This window comes from Stenella coeruleoalba, assembly GCF_951394435.1.
Source record: "Stenella coeruleoalba genome assembly, chromosome: 8".
NCBI lineage: Eukaryota > Metazoa > Chordata > Mammalia > Artiodactyla > Delphinidae > Stenella > Stenella coeruleoalba.
In genome coordinates, this window is record NC_137154.1 from 44,408,427 (window position 1) to 44,424,490 (window position 16,064).

A 16,064-nucleotide genomic window follows, 5' to 3' on the forward strand; every position below is an offset into this window, starting at 1 on the left:
GGGAAAACCAGTTGCCATTACGAGAGGCAGTCCTATATAAGACTCATGCAGTCCTATAGAGACAAACTGAGGCCTCTTGCCAGCACCCACGTGAATAAACCATCCTGGAAGTGGATCCCCAGCCCCAGACAAGCCTTCAGATGAGACCACAGCCCTAGCTGACATCGTGACTGTAACTTCATGAGAGATCCTGAGCCAGAACCACCCAGCTAAACTTCTCCTGAATTCCTGACTCTCAGAAACTGTATGAGATTTGCCGTATTAATGTGGCACATGAGAGAATGGGGTAAGATGTGGTGATCTACCAGGCAGCAAAAGTGAACTAATACACACTGTGACTTCTCTTGACTCTCACCACCCTATTTATGGGAAAAATTTTTTCTCAAATATTCAAGGCCAGAATGACTACAGCCTCCACAGCAAGACTCCAAAGCCACTGCAAAGTGAGTGTGAGGGCATCAGAAGCTTGCTCAGGTCTTCAACAAGCTAGCCAAATCTCTGGGAACTACACAGCTTACTGGAGAATGAAAAACAGAGATCGAAGGAAAATGTCAAGGTCATGCCTCGGGCCACTCATTACTCACTCCCTCCTTCCTCTGTGCATCCTCCAAGCACTGTCTCATCTCTCACAGAACTTACCATGTTCTGCAGCCTCTTTCACCAGCAGTATGCATGCTCTTGGCCTCTGCCTAACTCCTTGTACACTGGTCTTCCCCCAGAAACCTGCAGCTGGCCACACTGGTGCTCACACCTGCAGACCCCAGCCCACGGCAGGTCCTGAGCCAAGTCTGGCCAGGACAGGCAGTGTCAGAGGTAGCTCAGCGCTTTTAAAGCAAGCTGGACATGGAGATTTCCATAAGTAGAGTAACTACAAACTAGCAGGGTGGTTAAAGATCTCTGTTTTGGAGCTAGACAGAAATGGGTTTGATTCCAGAATCCACTGTTAACTACCTGATTGACCTTGGACAAGAAGAGTAATCCTTGGGTTCCTCCTCTGTAAAATGGGAGCATAATACTGCATATCTTCAATACAATTATATTAAATCTATGCAACCTCTTAATACAGGGCCTGACACTTTGCTCAGTAAATGTTTCTGTTAAGACCAGAAGTGGAAGGGTTGATATCACAGCTTAGAATCCCTTCCTAGCCCTGTTCAGTAACTTCATTCCATCTCACTGTAAATTCTGGTGATTCCTCATACCTGGTATGGGCGGCGAGTTTGGGGGGTTTTCCCCTGCTATTTTGCCCATTCTTCTCTGGTTTCTATCAGCTCTGGTCCTGGCTTCTGGCTCCTGCCCTTACTCCCAGCCTATCCCTAGGCCCCCGTCATGCTCTGCCCTTGCTAGTATCTGCCCACACGCACCTTTGAACACCCCTGTCTCACCCTGGCCAGCCCAGCTAGTCTGGGGGAGATGAAGAGGAGCTCACCACCCGGACCACAACATGTTCCTACACATCTTCAAAAGGTTTCCTGTCTGTTTCGTCTTTAAGAGGAAAGATGGAACCTAGTCACCTCCCTTCATGCAAGCAACTGCCTATTCTGGGGAGAATCAGCTGAGGTAATTTAAATACCCTGCTTAATTACTTCACTACCAGACTCGCAGCTAAGTTGCCCTAGCAACACCTAGCAACCGGCTGCTGTCACCAGCAGCTTCTGTAAGAGAGTTCTTCTAACTGTTTTTGTTTTTAACAGCTTTATTGGAGTATAATTGCTTTACAATGATGTGTTAGTTTCTGCTTTATAACAAAGTGAGTCAGCTATACATATACATATATCCCCATATCTCCTCCCTCTTGTGTCTCCCTCCCACCCTCCCTATCCCACTCCTTTATGTTATTTGTAGTGAGGTGGATGGACCTAGAGTCTGTCATACAGAGTGAAGTAAATCAGAAAGAGAAAAACAAATACCATATGCTAACACATATATATAGAGTCTAAAAAAGAAAAGAAAAGATTCTGAAGAACCTAGGGGCGGGACAGGAATAAAGACACAGATGTAGAGAATGGGCTTGAGGACACGGGGAGGGGGAAGGGTAAGCTGAGATGAAGTGAGAGAGTGGCATGGACATATATACACTACCAAATGTGAAATAGGTAGCTAGTGAGAAGCAGCCACATAGCACAGAGAGATCAGCTCAGTGCTTTCTAACTGTTTTATAGACAGTCTTTATTGGTGGCCTTGGTGCAGAAACGAGTAAGTTGAATAAGCCTCGGAATGATATGTAAGCCAGTTCCCTGCCATCCCCACTGCTTTGCCTCCATTCTCCTGTGTAGGCCCAGTGGCCTTCCTTCAGGGCTGAGCACTCCCATTCAGAGATGGGCAGAGGCAGTCATCAGTAGTGTTCCAGAGCACATCTTTAGAGTCAGATGGACATTCCAGCTGTGTGACATTGGGACTATTATTTAACCATGCCGTGCCTCAGTTTCTTCATCTGTAAAATGGGAGTGATAATGCACAGTGCCTGGCATACAGTACGCATTCAGTGTTGGCTGCTATGATTATGAATAACCTAAGATGAAAAAAACAACGGTCATCTTTCCAAATGACTGCAGCAGGGCCAGCCAGTCTGATTATCTATGTGATTGAGAAATGCAGACAGTCTGCCCCTGGGGTTATACAAACTGTGCCCCTCACCCTCCTGCCTGGTCCCCTAGCTGCCCCCTACCCCTGTGTCCTCTCCCCACTCCCACCATGACATGAGCTCCGTGAGAGCAAGAATTTTTGTCTATGTTGTTCGCTACTGTATGCCAACACAGTGCTTGACGTGTAACAGGTGTTCAATAAATATTTGTTTGATGAATGAATATTTGCAGAATATTGCTTTATGCATACAGGTTCCCTTAGGAATTTCAAGTGCTAGGATATGGGAATTCCTGGATTCCTAACTTTATACATCTTAGAAACATACCAACCCCTAACAGCTGCCATGCTTTGTCTTTGTGTATAGCCAGGTCTAAGCAAAACCCCAAATGTAATAGCTAAGACCATCCTAAGTGGTCATTTCATTACCAAGACTGTGCTATGTGGATATAGATCACAAACTTTTTCCTAAAATTGAAGTTATGAACACAGGGGAAAACTAAAATGAAATCCAGATTCTCAAGACCTGGTGTGGACTAGAAGGCAGAGGTGGAAGGGGGTGTTCCTGGTGTGACATTCTCAGGTTGTTTCTCTAACCCAATAGATCTGTCCTAAGCAGAGAGTCTAGCGGGAGAGGGAGAAGGAATGTCCAAACCAAGAAGAGAGAGCTTGTCTACGGTATGAAGAGGATGCAGGACCAGAGCCAGAGCCTGCCAGCACCTGGAGTCAAGAAACCAGAGTTTTAAAGGAGTCCAGAGGATCTAAGCTATGTATTTGGAGGAAGCAGAGGAAAAAGCCACAAGTGGGGGTAACAACGGATTCATTGCCAAAGTGATCTGGGAAGTGAGAAAGGCTACCTCCTACAGATTACAAGGATCTTCCCAACTAGGCATCTTTGAAAGGTCCAGGCTTCACCTCCCCATTGGGCAACACTAAAGGCTCTTATAAGTCAGAAGAGTTTTGTGAATCCAGAGGTAGCTTATGCTCCCACCAGGGCCAATCTCTTGTGATCTAACCCATGTCCTCCCAAATTTTCATTTTGGAAGCAAAGTTGAGAGGATCCCAGAGTGGAACAGTTAGCAGGGCTGCCAGGGTCCCTGCACAGCCTGAAGATGACCCTCCCCAACCTCTGCTAAGGGTCACCAATAGAGGGGAAGTTTGATCTGTTGTTCCCAGTGCCTGGTTCCCCTGAATGTGGTCCAGGAAGCAGCCTCTCCCTGCTGAAGGCAGAATGAAGACCCTGCCGCTAGGGTTCCAAAGCAGAAGTGGATCAAGCTGGGCCAAATATCAAAGACTCAGCAGCCAACTGCACCCTGGCATCCATGCCCATCTCTCCAGCCAACCTCTTTTGAACCCAGGCTTTGCCTCCTAGAGTCACAGCCTGTGAGACCATCCAATGAAAACCCTTATTTATAAAATTGTGAAACGGAGATTTAGAAAGAAGGCATGACTTCCATGTCACACATCAAATCCACAGGCAAGCTGGGACTGGGACCCAGGGCTCCTGGCTCCTGGTTCCAGGTTTTCTTCCCACGGCTTCCAGACTCCCCACTAAGTCTCCTGGGACCTAACAATGCATTCCCTGCTCTGAGTGATCAGGAATATATTAGGTACACTTCACCTCTCATCTCCAGCCCCTCCAGGGGCAACTAGTATAGTGGGGAAAGCATGAGATTAAGTGTTAAAAAAGACCTGATGTAGTGCCCAGCAGCACCTCTCACTAGCTGTGTGATGTAGGCAACTCCCTTAACCTCTCAGATCTGCACTGGGAATAACTGCAAGGTGGGGGCAACACTAAAGGCTGTACTTCATGAAGTTGTTTGGAGGACTCAATGAAAAATGTGTGAAAGTGCTCTGTATTTTCAAGAGTAATATACTTATTTTCTTCCCCATGTTTTTCAGTGTTTTCCAAATTATCTACAATATTGATTTTAAAAGAAAGATTATACAGAACTTTTAAAGAAATGGTACCTATCAAATTGGCAAAGCTTTCATTTCTTACTCCAACATTGAAGGGTACACAGAGATGAGCATTGTCATGCACTGCTAGTGGGAGGATAAATTGGAACTAACTTTTGGGAAAATTATTTGGCAACAGGCATCAAGATACTTAAAAATAGTTTATATCTCTTGACCCAGTAAATCCACTTCTCAGAATCTATGTAAAGAAAATTATTAGCTATTCAGTTAAGAATAATTATAAGTAATAGAGCAGTTTGTACCAGAATTTTTCTTAAATATACCTGAAAACTAGAAACAACCTAAATGTTGCCCAATGAGAAACGGTTAAATAACTTATGGTACTCCTTACAATAAAATATTATGAAGTCCCTTAAAATCAACTTTTCAAAGAATATTTAATGAACTGAGCAAATATTCATAACATATTATAAAGTAAATCAAATAGAATATTACACTGCATAAGTAATAAAATTCCATTTTTTAAACACAGAGAGACACACAGAGAAAGAAAAACTCACAAAAACAGCATTAACAGCATTCCCTATGGATGATGGGATATAAATACTCTTTATAATTTTTTCTGCATTTTAAAATTAATTACAGTGAGCTTATTTTCTTTTATCACCTGAAAATGCTGTTACAAATAAATAGGTAAATAAATATTTAAAGTTGTAGGTTTTTACATTCCATTTTGTCACCATGGTAGCAATTATTTACAAATATCTGTATCAAACCCTCTCTCATTAGTGGTTAGAAGTTATTATTAACTTCGTGTTTTTTAACTGGTTTTTGTGCTTGCTGCTGCTTCTTTCCAATCCCAAATTTCCCATCTTGCAATTTTGTTTTGATTCATTTTCATGTAATTTGGAAAAAATTTTTGAGTCATTTTATAGAAAGGGTGCTTCGGTGGTACCTTTTCTTAGCCTTTGGAGATCAGAGAATGTTGTCATGGATTGATGACAACATGGCTAGGTGTCTTAGTTCATTCGGGCTGCTATAACAAAATACCATAGGCTGGGTGGCTTATAAACAACAGAAATTTTATTTCTCACAGTTCTGAAGGCTGGGAAGTCCAAGATTCCATGTCTGGTGAGGGCTTACTTCCTGGTTCATACAACCTCACATGGTGGAGGGCAGGAGGGAACTTTCTGGAGTCTCCTTCTAAGGGCACTAATCTCATTCCTGAGGGCTCCACACTCATGACCTAATTACCTTCCAGAGGCCCCACCTCCAGATGCCATCACATTGGGCATTAGGTCTCAATATATGATTTGGGGGGTGGGGGACACACAGACATTCAGTTTATAGCATTAGGTAAGAGTTCTCTATTTCTGTAGGCATTGTACCACTGACTGCTCAAATTTATTGTTTCAGAGAAGAAATCTAACATTAGGCAGATTCCTCTAAAGGTGTCCTAAGTTTTTCAGCTTATTTGCTTCTGGGACTACTACATCCTTGAAATCAAATTGTACTATGACTGTTATTGACCCTGGAACCCAAGTGTCAGAAATGAAAGCAACAGCCAAAGCCCAGCTCAAATGAGTAAGCTTTCACTAAAGGTTTCTCCATTGTGCAATCATCCGCATTCCATTCAGAGTTCAGACTCACCTCTTCTCACCAAAACAACCTCCATTCTATCCTCCCATTTACCTTCCTCCTTCTCAACTCCCAGCAAAATCAAGGATCAAAAACTGATGTGTGTCTTCACACTTTTCTCTACTATCACACATTCATGAAATTATACACACACACACACAATTTGGGGGATTAGGCATTATTTTGCACACACAAAGAAAATGTGATTTTACTGTATACCCTTCTCTATATCCTGCTTTTCCCTCCTAACTGAATCTGTCTGTGTCAACTGGTATAGATAGAACTCATTTTTTTCTAGGCTACACAATGATTCAATTATGAATATATTACAATTTGGTCAACAATCCTTATGTTGATGGATATTTAGTTTACTTTTTGTTATTCTTAATTGTAGCTTCATTTTGTTATTGTTGTTTCTTGCCACAACAAAAAGTATTGCAATAAACACATTTGTGGACACAACCTTAATTCTTGATCTCTTAATTTCTGCAGGATGAATCCCCAGAAATGAAATTGTTGCATCATGAGCATGTTTATTCCCCTTGGTAAGTGCTTTTAACAATTCACGTTTCTACCAGTAATATGAGAGTGCCCTTTCCGCAGCAAAAACCTCTACTAATTATTACCTCTGTTTAATTTTTCCCAGCATGGTGTGTGAGAGGTATTATCTCATTGTCCCTCTAATTTGCACTTTCCTAACATCTTTCACATTGTATCTGGATTTTCTCTTAGACGAATTGTCTATTCATATTCTTTGTTTATTTTCCAACCGGGATGTTTTTCTTTATCAGTTTGTAGAGGTGTTTACATATTTTAAACATTAATCCTTTATCTGTTTTATATGCTACAGCTTTTTCCCAGTCTATCATTTGTCAAGTAAATGTGGCTGTCTTTTCCATTATAGCATCTGCATTCATTGTCTTGGTTTAAAGATCTCCCAAGCCACCAAGTTATAAGTGTGTTCTCCTAAATTTTGCTCTTGTATTATTTTGCCCATCCTTTACATTTAAATGCTTAATCCATCTGAAATTTATTTTAATATGTAGAAGGAGTTAAAGGTCTCTTCATTTTCTTCTGGGTGGATAGGGTCAGTTGGAGAACATGGTACAATACATAAGCCAATCTTTCTTCTCCCACCAGGGCTGGCTTCGTAGATGTGTTACATGTGCAGTCACACGGGGTTTCACACTCATGGCCTTGTGTGCCTGGTTTAATGCTCTGACTTTGAAATTCTTAATAATTGGATCTTTCAGCTTGTGTTTTGTAAGTGAATTCCAATGGGGCACTGAGCCGGGGGCTTGGATCCTCAGCACAGTTCCATCTCTCACTGCCTGTCTGCCTCCTTGGGATGGTTCTGGGCCTCCAGCTCGCCAGGGCCCTGGTGCTCTGGCCCTGCTCAACTTCCCCCCCCCCCACCTTTGCTCTTCTTCAGACCTTTTCAGACACACACAGTCTCAAGGAATTTAGCTACATGCACCCTTTCTGAAAAAGAAACTGGAGGATATACTCCAGCAAAACGAGAGTAAAACAAGACAGAGGAAAATACTGAGTTCTAGAAATAAGGACCCAACATGGTAATGAGAAAGGGGGGTTCAATAAAGTTCAGCTGGTCCTGAGGCTAGAGAACAACCAGTCCAAACCACATCAAGAGGACAGAGGGCTGTGGGAGGGATGTACCAAGGGAAAGAAAGGGAACTGCTAGATTCCCTCATGTGCTTGCTTGACTTACTCCAAGGACTTTTACAGCTCTGTGGAAGAGTTTGGGGGGAATGGGGAATATGTTCACCAAAAAATCCCTGGAAACTGAGAAAATAAGACAGTTTTTAACTCCAAGGAAAACAAAATGCCATGAAAGAAAGGAAATGTATTCATAGGTTACCTATTGGCTATCTGTGGTTTAATTAAATGGTCATAAGCAGGTAAATATTGAATGTTGATCTAACTAAGAATTATGGTGTAACTCTCTGGAGAGGATGATGGAGAGAAGTTTGAGCGGGAAGGAGAAAAGGAGGAAGAGAACTGGAAGATGTCTTCGTCTCCCATCGTGGGAAGTTAATAGGAAGCATCTAAAATTGGAAGTGTAAGAAATAACAGTATAAGCCTGTTATTTAGAAATAAGGATATAAATGCCTATAGAAATAGCCACAGTTAAATGTGTCTCTAGGAAGCAGAAATCAGGCATGGGTTTCTGGGGACAGGCATAAAACAGCTGCTTTTTATTAAAATCTGTAGAATACTCTTTGCCATTTTAAACTATATAGTCATATTACTTTTTTAAAATAAAAATTAAATTTTTAAAAAGTAACAGGCATGGAAATTCAGGATGTGCCTCCCTTCACATAGGTGAGACCAGTTCTAGTCATTCAAGGCAGGTTTTTAATAACCAGGCCAGTCTATGTCTAGTTTGAATGCCACCACTTAGGTGTGGATTCAAGCTGATCAGTTTTTCTGACTTCAACTCTGTGAAGCCATGTAAGATCTGCATGATCCGAAGATGGTTAATCTTTCATTTCAGCATTTTAAAAAATTACTCAATTGTTTTTCATGCAATTTTCATAACAGTTTCTGACCCGCTTCTTAGTCTTTGAGTTTTCGTATCTTTTATCAGCTTTTCCATCTCTTTCAACTCATATTTTCTTTAAATTCTGGGAGTGGTTTTCAAATTTGACCTCTACTCCAGAGATGGAACTTTCCTCTCAGCTTTTAGCACTTGATCCGTTTCTCATAAATGGCCTAGGACTTTTTAGCACCAAGAATAAGTGAGAGAAAGTTCAGGGCTTTTCCTTAAAGGAGAATAAAGAAAACCAGAATTACAGAGAGCAATAATCAATAGCAATTGAAATCTAGCATGAGAATGTCTATGTTGTACTTAAAGTAGTTATATTTATTTCACTATTAATTCTGAATTATCATTTTATGTATATTTAGTAACAGTTCAATTATTTTAATACAGGATTTTGATAGGAAAAGTGTAAGTGACTAGACAGTGGCTCTCAGTCACCTGGGAAGCTTTTAAAAATGCTAATGCCAGAGAGGGTTTCACCCTGAGAGATGCTGATTTAATTGATCTGGGTGCAGCATGGTCATGGGAATTTTAAACTCCCCTTGTTATTCTGACATGCAAAAAAGAGGGGTACCACTGCGTTGGATCATGTGTTCTCTCTCAGTTAAAACATCCAAGAAAAATCTAATTCGGTAACCATAATTCAGGCACTAAGTTCACCTGGTAGCAAGTGCCCATATGGCATATGAATTCCTGAGGGAAATAACCAGTGGCTCTTGCACAATTAAACCTTAAAGTGGCAGGAAGTGTCAAACAGCCATCCCTGTACCTCCTCCTCATTTGCAATAGGTTTCCAAAGTGGTGGGCCAAGGAGAGCATGGATGACTGGTAACACCCCCTCATTATGGTTTCCCTCTGCACGGACAGTGCTCATTTCTTGTCAAGCAGTTTGTTCGAATTATAATACAACATTGCCCATTTTAGAGCCACCCTGATTGCCCAGACAGCCAGCTTCCCTGCACTTTTTAATCAAAGAATTGGATGGTCCAATTCTAACCAATTCTGGTTAATTCTAAGTCCCTTTGTTGTGGTCCCTGGAACATTTAATGAACAAAGGTTTTATGGAGCCCATTTCCTATGTGGAATTGGAGGACGTTCTGTGAGCATATGTGAAATGGCTCTTCAGCAACTACAATGGTGTCTGCCCCCCTTGGAGGGCATGTGTTTGGAGAGGATGAATCGAGTCCCACAGCTGAAACCCGAGATTGGTGATTGCAGTCAGCGGTTGGTGCCTATTAGTGAAGCAGGCGAGGAGCTGTTGAAAGGGGCTGCTGAACCGAAAGCCACGATTCAGACTAGGCCAGAGAGAGCATTTTTGAACTGCAGCAGGCAAGGGGTAGGTGCCATTGGGCTGATCTGGAGCCCAGGTAGAAGGAATCAGGCTGACATGAGGCCATACTGGCCTGACTCTCAGGACAGAATCACTGCCGGACCTCCTAGGAATGCAGGGCTGGCTCAGGGAACAGAAGAAGGGGCCGGAGAGGAAAGAATGTCATGATCATCTTCTTACAGATGATCAGCAGTCCCGTCTAATTGCTGGAGGAGTAGAGGAAAGAATGAGGACCCAGGGAGCATCTCTGGGGTCATCACATCTCAGAGCCAGAGGCCTCCAAGAGCAGAAAGGGAGCCCTTATAAAATACGTCAGCCCTAAGCAAAGCCATCTACCCAGCCTCAGCCTGCAGCCCTTGATGCTGCACATATCTGGGTGGCATGTCCCCAGCTGCTCTATAACTAGTTTGAGTGTAGTCAGGTCATTGTGCAGGAGCTCAGCTCAGACCTGAGTGAAGGGGAACACTCTCAGAATGGCCCCCTGAGTCTGGGCCTGGCAGAGGCAGAAAACCATCACTGAGTAATGACTGCAGCAGAACTTAAGTGGAAACAGAAGGGCACACCTAGTCAGCCCTTGGAAGGCTGGACCAGTTTCTAACTTTCCTTCTTATACTAAAGAACCAACATCTTTCAGCTAATGTGTGATATGGAACATGGATGCAAACTCCATCCCAGTTATTAATGAAAAATGCAAATTGTTATCCTCCTCCATACATGTTTAAAATAATCTTGGTCTCTAAATATTGGAAAGTCAGACCCAGTCATCCTAAACCAGTCCTGTTAGTTCCAAAACCCTTTGAAGGCCAAAAGCTCCAGAAAACAACTGGCCTTTCTTCCTGGGTTCTAAGTGTTGAGAAATTGCTATAGATTTGCAAAAGATATTAAACAGAATCACGGAGCTATGGTCTGTAATATCTCAGGTCATTAAATGTTCACTGAGCACCTATTTTATACTAGGAACTGAGGATACAGAAATAAATCAGACTCAGTGCGTTCCTCTACAGGCTCTCAGAGAGGGAACGATGCAGAAACAGATCATCTTAGTACAAAATAATGCATGTAAACCACAGACATAGGAATAAGTGATGGGGAGTTTGGCCCTGCATGAGGAAAGGCTTCATGGAGGAAGTAGCCCTTGAGCCTAACAATGAAGAAAGAGCAAAATAAAAGTTGAAATGCTAGCTGTGTTATTTTATAAAATAAGAATAAGGTCATTCTTCCTGTACTCAGAAAACTATAAGACACTGATGAAAGAAATCAAAGATGACAAAAACAGATGGAGAGATATACCATGTTCTTGGATTGGAAGAATCAAGATTGTGAAAATGACTATACTACCCAAAGCAATCTACAGATTCAGTGCAATCCCTATCAAATTACCAATTGCATTTTTCACAGAACTAGAACAAAAAATCTTAAAACTTGTATGGAGACACAAAAGACCCCGAATAGCCAAAGCAATCTGGAGGAAGCAAATGGAGCTGGAGGAATCAGACTCCCTGACTTCAGACTATACTACAAAGCTACAGTAATCAAGACAATATGGTTCTGGCACAAAAACAGAAATATAGATCAATGGAACAGGATAGAAAGCCCAGAGATAAACCTATGCACATATGGTCAACTGATCTATGACAAAGGAGGCAAGGATATACAATGGAGAAAAGACAGTCTCTTCAATAAGTGGTGCTGGGAAAACTGGACAGCTACATGTAAAAGAATGAAATTAGAACACTCCCTAACACCATACACAAAAATAAACTCAAAATGGATTAAAGACCTAAATGTAAGACCAGACACTATAAAACTCTTAGAGGAAAACATGGGAAGAGCACTCTTTGACATAAATCATAGCAAGATCTTTTTTGACTCATCTCCTAGAGAAATGGAAATAAAAACAAAAATAAACAAATGGTACCTAATGAAACTTAAAGGCTTTTGCACAGCAAAGGAAACCATAAACAAGATGAAAAGAAAACCCTTAAAATGGGAGAAAATGTTTGCAAATGAATCAATGGACAAAGAATTAATCTCCAAAATATACATATAGCTCATGCAGCTCAATATCAAAAAACAAACAACCCAATCCAAAAATGGGCAGAAGACCTAAATAGACATTTCTCCAAAGAAGACATACAGATGGCCAAGAAGCACATGAAAAGATGCTCAACATCACTAATAATTAGAGAAATGCAGATCAAAACTACAATGAGGTATCACCTCACACCATTTAGAATGGCCATCGTCAAAAATCTACAAACAATAGATACTGGAGAGAGTGTGGAGAAAAGGCAACCCTCTTGCACTGTTGGTAGGAATGTAAATTGATACAGCCACTATGGAGAACAGTATGGAGGTTCCTTAAAAAACTAAAAATAGCATTACCATATGATCCAGCAACCACACTCCTGGGCATATACCCAGAGAAAACCATAATTCAAAAAGACACACACACCCCAATGTTCATTGCAGCACTATTTACAATAGCCAGGTCATGGAAACAACCTAAATGCCCATCAACAGATGAATGGATAAAGAAGATGTGGTACATATATACAATGGAATATTACTCAGCCATAAAAAGGAATGAAGTTGGTCATTTGTAGAGATGTGGGTGGACCTAGAGACTGTCATACAGAGTGAAGTAAGTCAGAAAGAGAAAAACAAATATGGTATATTAATGCATATATGTGGAATCTAGAAAAATGGTACAGATGAACCGGTTTGCAAGGCAGAAATAGAGACACAGATGTAGAGAACAAATATATGGACACCAAGGTGGGGAACGGGGAGTAGGATGAATTGGGAGATTGGGATTGACATATATAGACTAATATGTATAAAATAGATAACTAATGAGAACCTGTTGTATAGCACAGTGAACTCTACTTCATTTTGCTGTGTAGTAGAAACTTACACAACATTGTAAAACAACTATACCCCAATTTAAAAAAAAAAATAAAATAAAGAATAAGGTCATTCTTTTTAGAGTATATTAGAAAAATAATCATAATATTTGGGGAAGGAAACTTCTCCCATCCTAGCTCAACAATTATTTGAGCAGAGAAACAAGATGGCGTGAGGTTAAGGGGAAAGGCAACAACATCAGAAACCATGCAAAAATAACTAGCTCATCACCAGTGATGGCAGGAAGGGTTAAATCAGCATGGAGGACAGATTTTTATGGGCCAAACAGGCTAGCTCATGTGTGAGGAACTACACTAAAACAGCAGCTGTGAAGCCTTGGGGGTGGGAATGTAGAACAGCATTGTAAGTAAGAGGATATAGGCTACAGAGGAGCTCATATGAGTCTCCAGGGCCCACAAGGGAGGGGAACTCCTTGGGGAAGAAGCCCTGAGACATAGTCATTTCACTGTGCATATGTTGTGGGGCAGGGGAGGAAGAAGCATTCTAGCAACAAGCAAATTGTATTACAAGTGTGGTGGCTATGAATCGAAGGTCACAATTCAAGCACACAAGAAATATGACTTCACTTTTCCATAACTCATTTTCTTTTTAAGCCTCATTCCTCTGAGTTTCCTTTCTTTTTTCCCCAGAATTATAGAGCACCAGGGCATTGAAGTGGAAGTGCTATTCTGGTCTTCTGCTATTATCTACCCTCACTGATAAAAGCTCAGATGTTCTTTTATCACCTGTTATTCCCAGCTGTACACCCCATTAAGGTTCATCTTGTCCAGCCACTTCCATACCCCCCTCCAGTGCTTAGGAATTCTGCTCTCCCACACTGTGCTGGCCATGTGCTCCTCCCACACCAGGCTGGACCTCCACAACTGTGGAGCTGTGTAAGACCCTGTGGATATCCACAACAGGCTGGCCAAAGGAAACTTATGACCAAGACACACGACCCAGTTGTGTATTCTCTGTCATCTTCTCACTTCCCTGGGACCCTAGAATGAAATGAATATGGTAGCCCCAGTAAAATAAACAGTTTTAGATTCACTCTTGGGCTTCAGTAATTATAACTAGCACAGTGCATTGGTTAGCATGCCTTCAGATATAAGTGTAATAGTTATCAATTGCCACGTAACAAATTATCCCAAAACTTATTGCCTTAAAATAATAAACATTTATTATCACACAGCTTCTGCAAGTCAGGAATTTAGGAGTGGCTCAGCTTGGTGGTTGTGGCTCAGATTCTTTCATGGGGTTGCAGTCAAGATGTCAGCTGGGGCCATTGTCATATGAAGGCTTGACTGGGGCTAGAGAACTCACTTCCAGGATGGCTCACTCACATATCTGGTGACTTAATGCTGGTTGATGGCAGAAGGCCTCAGTTCCTGAGCACATGAACCTCTTCATAGGGCTGCTTGAGTGTCCTCACAACATGACTTCCACTGACTTCCCCCAGAGTGAGTAACTCAATAGAAAAAGCAAGGAGGAAGTTACAGTGTCTTTATGTCCTAATCTCAGAAGTCACTCACTGTCACTTCTGCCACAATCTCTATTCATCAGAAACAAATCACAAAGTCAATCCCACACTTAAGGGTACGGGATTTAGGCTTTATCTTTTGAAAGGAGGAATACGAAAAAGTTTGTGTTTACATTTTAAAAACCACCACTGTAAGCAACAGATAAAAACCAATTCAAATTAGCTTGAAAAATAAATGAGATGTATTGATTCACACTAGAATCCAGAGATAGGGCAGATTTCAGGATGGTGATTCATCCAGTAGCTCATTGAAGTCATCAAGGACCCAGAACCTTTCTGACTCTTCTGTTATTCCAACGTATCATTCTAAAACTGGCTCTCCTCATGGTCACAGAATGGCTGCTAAGAGCACTAAAGGGTATATGCTTCCTTATTCATATCTAGCCAGAGAAAGAAAACTGGACTCCTTCAATTATAAAATAAAAGTTCCCTGTGGTCAGGGGAGACTCATGTGCTGATTGGCTTAGACCTGGTCTACATTAGCCAGTCATTGTGGCTAAAGGGTGGGACTACCTGACAGGTTTAGACCTGGATCATGGGATTGGACATTCCCTCCCAAACCACAAAGTTCACACAAAGAGTGAGGGAGGTTGTGGACGTTGGGGAAGTTCACAACAGAAGGGCTAAGCAGGGGGTGGGCTGGCAGGCCAAGTGCTGGCTCCAGGAGAGCTAATGTTAATAGCCAGGGCTCAACCCCATGAAGTGGCAGAGAAACTGGAAGTCCCCACTCTCACTCAGCCTCCGCACCCGCCCCACTCAAGACCCAAACAGCCCACTGTGTGGAGATGCTGGTGGTTCAACAAGCTTTTCCTTTGGGAGGCAAATAGTCCATAAGTGTGAATCTATCAGCCACCTTGAGTTCCATCACTTCCATCCCAAGATTCCAAGTGCTCAGGCTCCAAGGGTTAGAGCTCAGACTGGGAGGGAGATGGGGAAAGGAAAGGGAAGGGAAGGGGGACATTCACACAGGCCGTTCTCATCACCTCTTCCCCTGAGCCCTCACACATAGCCTCCCTCTCTAATTGCATCAAGGCCATGATGGGCTTTCCCAACTTACAAGAGCCCTAAGCCTCAGTGTCAGGCACATACAGAGCAGGGACTCACTATGTAGAGCCCTGCCTTGGTTGCCTAGGGCGGCTGTAACAAAGGATCACAAACTGGGTGTCTTAAAATAAGAGAAATTTATTCTCTCACAGTTCTGGAGGCTAAAAGTCCAAAATGAAGGTGTTGGTAGGGCTACACTTCCTCTGAGACTCTGGGTAGAATCCCTCCTCGCCTCTTCCAGGTTAGGGTGGTGCTCAGCAATCCTTGGCATGACTTGGCTTGCAAGTGCATCCCTGAAGTCTCTGCCTCTGTCATCACGTGGCGTTCTCTGTGTCTCCAGCTTCACGCGGAATTTTCCTTTTCTTGTAAGGACACCAGTCACATTGGATGAGAGCCTACCCTCATGATCTCATCTGAACTTGATTACATTACATCTGCAAAGACTCTATTTCCATATAAGGTCACATTCCCAAGTACCAGGGGACTGTGGACTTCAACATATCTTTTGGGGGGACACCAATTCAACCCATAGCAGC

General features: G+C 42.2%; 1 long non-coding RNA gene across 1 annotated transcript in view; it reads left to right on the forward strand.

Annotated features, from left to right (window-relative positions):
- Positions 1 to 16,064, forward strand: part of LOC307190803 — a 65,399-nt gene that overhangs the window by 17,619 nt on the left and 31,716 nt on the right. The window contains exon 3 of the long non-coding RNA XR_013829546.1: positions 6,634 to 6,686. This is a non-coding gene — a long non-coding RNA (uncharacterized lncRNA). The remainder of the gene's footprint in view (positions 1 to 6,633; positions 6,687 to 16,064) is intronic.